Below are 5012 nucleotides of genomic sequence, written 5' to 3' on the forward strand. Positions count from 1 at the left end.
GAGGCACCACTTTGCAGTCAGTGGAGTTACATTGACTTATACGAGAGAGTAATGTGACCCCAAAACTTTTAAATAGACTTGCTGCCACTGTGTGGCAAACTTCAGATCTGCCAGAGCTGGCAGTGTAAATTAAACAATTTCTCAACTGACCCAAATTATTAAACAGTACTTAAAAAAAAAATCCATCATGCAAGCACAATGTTATTTTAGAGCTCATCTTTTTTCTACTCATTTTCACTGAAATAAGCAATGCTGTATTTTAAAATACAAATATATCCCACCCTTTTCATTTATTTCCATGGATCAATCACACTGTGTGGAGAGTTAGACACCTCCCTCTTATACTTGATGTCTCACTTCCAAAACTAGAAAAAAAATACAACTATATCCCAAAGTCTATAACTTTCTATTATTAATAGTATTTATGTTGCTTACCTTGCTCACTTGTTTGGAAGTATTAGGCTCCATTGTTCTTTATGCTAATATTTGCATTCAGTGTACTTAGGGCTCTTTGTTAGACCTATAATATTGCAGGAGCTTTATGAATCCCAGACAAAAACTTCCTTAAAATGGAGTTAAGGATGTATTTTAATGTACTTTAATGTATTTTACCCTCAATTACAGATGAGGGGTATGGTAAGTATCCCAAAATCAAGGTTCATAAATAGAGAAAATTCAGAGTTGTTAAAAGAAATCCAAATGTGTTTACGGTAGGAAATGCACAGTTCAGGCACTCACACTCTGCTCTGCAGGTATACCATACAATAGCCATACGAATCAAAGGAAGGCATTTTAGTGTTTATGCTCCCTGATTGGAGTAGATTACGCTAATTTTTAATAACACATTTTTCCCTCCTTATAGTGTCAGTGCACAACCACCTCATTTAGAATTGTCCTCAACATTACTGGATCCACAGTTCAAGTCATAAAAGTCATCTCAACTTTCCTCAGTTGAAACAACGAGAGTTCTGCGGCACTTTAAAGACTAACAAATTTAATTTCAGCAGGCATAAGCTTTTGTGCCTGCTGAAATTAAATTTGCTAGTCTTTAAAGTGCCACAGAATTCCCATTGTTTTTGCTGTATGCAGACTAACACGGCTACCCCTCTGGAACTTTTCCTCAGTTTAGATGCACTTTTTCAGAAAGGCTACTACCTCCCATTATTCCTAGTGGGAGAGAAGCCAAGATGTCCTCAGGGAAGATAATGCCCTCCCCTTCCCACTCCCCCTCCCCCCCCCAGTGCTGGCAGGAGGTGAAAAGAAACACTGTGAGGTACATGAACAGAAGCAATGACCATCTATGTTAAGGACAGCCTTTGGCCTCAGTCCCATTGAGAATAAAGGAAGATGGCAGCCATTTTGAAAGAGGGCAGTTCTTCATGGAATTCTCTATAGAAGAATATTTGTCAACCTCAGATGAAGAAGAACATTTCATGTCTGAAGAATAATGGGAGGGAAATGCTTGTAAGGTGGTGGGTCTTCAGGTGTACCCTATGGACAAAATGTCTGTGGTTTTTAACTTTGGGAAGTTTGACGAGTCTGCATTATTCTGTTAAGATCATTTCGGGGGGGAAGCCTGATGCTGGATACTAAATTCTTTAAAGTAGTCATTTGGAAAAATAATGTTAACTTGTACACTAATAAACCGATCAACTCTTAAATGATCAGAAAATAAATTTGGCATTCAAAGAGAGTAAGCCCTTGTCCTTGGGGGACAATACGTTGGGTTTTTCATACACAACAAAGAGGTTGATTCCCTGCTTTTTAAGTGCAAAACTCCACTCAACCTTAATTAAGCAACTGGTGCCTCAGTAAATACCATTTAAAAATAGATGGCAAAGCCTTTCAGTTTACATACAGTCAAATGTTTCACACTTATTTCTTTCCTCTTTCTGCCATTCTGTCTTCTATTAAGAGTGAGATATAGTAATTGTTAATGGAAAAAATCATCCTGTTTTAAAAAAAAAACAAAAAACCCACAGAATAAAACCTCAAAGCCTGCCTTAATCAGTAAAGCTTCTGTAATTTCTTGGCTGTCTAGCAGCAAAAAGTCTAGCAGCAGAGAAAAGTCAAAGTACCAGCAGAGTAAGTGCAGTCTGGGAGGAGTTCAGCTGAAGAATAAATTAACTGCATTTCATTTCCCTTTAATAAAAAATTTCAGTTTTTCCACAGCTAACTGTATAATCAGTTTGCTCCCCTGCTGGCTTGCTAACTTACTGTTGGCTTTGCTTCAATAATATCACGCCTGTAATGAGGGAAATGGGAGGCTCTAATCACACTGAGGAGAAATAAGCAACTGTGATATAAAGGTAGTTTTAGCTGCGTAGAATTTTGCTGTGTTTTTTATCCTTGAAGAGCCCAAATATGTCTCCCCCATGTCTGCCCACTTTGTAAAATAAAAAGTAGTGTATTCCTTGAGCTTCACTAATCATATTTCAGTGGTTGGGTGACATTAAATATTTAAATCCGTCTCTGTTTTCTTCAGCCTTGAGTTTATCAGTTCTTTTCCCCTCTGAAGTTTTATCCTTAAACTGTGTAAGAATCTCCAATAACAAGAATGCATTTCAAGTATAGTTGCCTGCATGAGTAACGTAACATAATTTTGTTTCTTTCTGCTGTAAAATTGTTAGTCAAAGTATACTTTAATTGTGAAATTATTGTACCAGAAGTCTTGGAACAATTACAGAGAAAATATATGCTATAATAACTGCTGAGTTTGTTTTCCTGCCTTTACCATGCCTAGAAATTATACCCTATATTATGGGTTGGTTCACTAACTCACTTGTAATTCCACATTTTTTCAATACTTTGGATATACCAAATACAAGTTAAACATACAAGATAAACAAAGATTATCTTTAGTCACATTGTCACCAGAAAAAAGATTCTTCTGAGCAAGCAGTCCCTACCCCTCCATTTCTCTTTCTGCCCCTCATTCTAAATGCTCTACTTTTAGTTGCAGATAACATGCTAGGCAGCAGTGTGCAAAAAGAAACTGTTCTTGTCAAATGAAACATACGATACTTGCAGTGTTTTCAAAATTGAATTGGTGGGGGAGGGCAAAATCCACTTTTACCTAACATTTTGGAAATTTTTGCTGCCAAGTAGGGAGGGAAATGGGGAATAATTGGAGGGTGGAAGAAGGTTAAAGTTCAAATGTAGTTTTCTGCATCATTTGGTTTCATTCTGAATTGCAGCCATGTGATCAGGAAGCATTCAGTGTAAGAACAGGCAGATGAGGGAGGCTTGGCCAGTGTCAAAGAAGACTTGGAAGAAAAGTAACCAACACAGTGACTTATCTCAAATTTTTCTGCTAGTTATTATATAGAGTTAGGTACTAGTTTTACAGCCTTTTTAAAAAACCTTTCTGCTGCTCCCTGTGTGCTTTCTCAGTCTTATATGCTTAGCTTAGTGACAAACATTCTTACTACAAGTCAGAAGTGCAAAGTCAACATAGCTGTTTGAGTTTTGCATCAAGGCACTTTCAGTGACGTTCTGATTTCAAAATATTTTTGTGGGTGTCGCATGAAGCAGAAATGACACCACCTGATTTAACGCTATAGAGGTGCACTTGTAGCGTCAGCAGTTAGGAAAACCATCTTGTTTTGGTTTGTATACTGGGTGACATTTGCTATGGATGCCAAATAGATATGTAACACAAAGGTGTTGTTTTCCTGGGTTAATTTTATGATCACAAACAAACCCAACAGCAACTAAAACCACAAATGCTGGGCAGGGTTAAAGGTTGGTTGGGTTTTTTGGTAGCCTTGAGAGCAACTGTGGAATGGTGGAGAACAGCATGTGTGGACATGGGAAAAAACAAGGTGTGGTAGACTGAGTGGTCCAGAGCACTGGCACTGTTCCAGAGGTGGAGCACAACTCTGGATCTATTTACGTGTCTTTCCGCTGCTGCCTACAGTGTTGGAGCTCTGTTCGTTCTTTGCCATGTTTCTGGGTTCGTACCTGTGATAGTGCCAGACTAGGAAATGCAGTGCTGATTGGAAGCAGTCTTGCTGGCTGGAACCTGGTAGCGCGGAAATATAGGGTGGGACTCTTTGGTAGGGGGAGAGACTGGGATTCACTGCTGAGCAGAATCCTAAGGCAAATGTAAGACTTTCTGAGGCTGAATGGGGAGGAGAGGATAAAGTAGGAACAAGAGAGAATAGTGGGAAATCTAGGGAGATAAGACAAGGGGCAGAAAATGAGTCTAGGACAAACAAGTGGAAGAGAGGAAGGTGGAGAGGAGAAGAAAGGGAGCAGAAAAAGAGGCGAAGAGAAGAGGCAAGGATTGAGTGAATGAAGGTGGAGAGATCTGAGAGGACAGGCACAATGAGGTGGGGGAAAGGAACAAAGATATCTAAGAAAACACATGAAGAGAGTGGATAGGAAAATGGGTAAAAACCGGAAAGGAAAGGTTAAAAACAGAAGACAGACACTTGGAGAAAATATCCCTAGTCCGAACAGCCCCTCTTTTCAGTCACAGATAGGAGTGTCTGCCGCAAATAATTACAAGCATTGAGAAATATAGAAGCAATAGAGAAAGGGAACTGAGTGAATCACTGTGACTTACAGCTTTTCTGTTTTAGGTAGAAGACAGAAGAATCACTTTTTAAAATTGTTTAGAATGTATGCCATCATTTTCAACCCTCATTATCATCTCCATCTCACTGCCCATCCTGTCAATAGAATTTAAAATGCTGACATGCTGAATAACTTATCGCCCAGAAAAAAAAATCAAAGAAATAATAATGGTGGGGAGAATGGCGGGACACGGAGGGGAAGGAGAAATGGGGAGGTCTGTGCGATGGAGGGACATAAGGAAGAAATGGGGGATCTCACAGAGCCCCTGGGGGACCTACCCTCCCTCATGCCAGGAGTTGCAGGGAGTCACTGAAATAGAGGAGGATAGGAGGGTGGTGCACACGGAGCTTGTGGGGGGAATGGAATTCTGCCTACAAAGTGGGTGCCTCTCTAGGTGCCTTAATCTTTAGGCAGCCAAGTTTGAAAATTTT

Source organism: Emydura macquarii, unplaced genomic scaffold, assembly GCF_026122565.2.
Source record: "Emydura macquarii macquarii isolate MOO-44397 ecotype Brisbane River unplaced genomic scaffold, CSIRO-AGI_Emac_v2 contig_1477, whole genome shotgun sequence".
Classification (NCBI taxonomy): domain Eukaryota; kingdom Metazoa; phylum Chordata; order Testudines; family Chelidae; genus Emydura; species Emydura macquarii.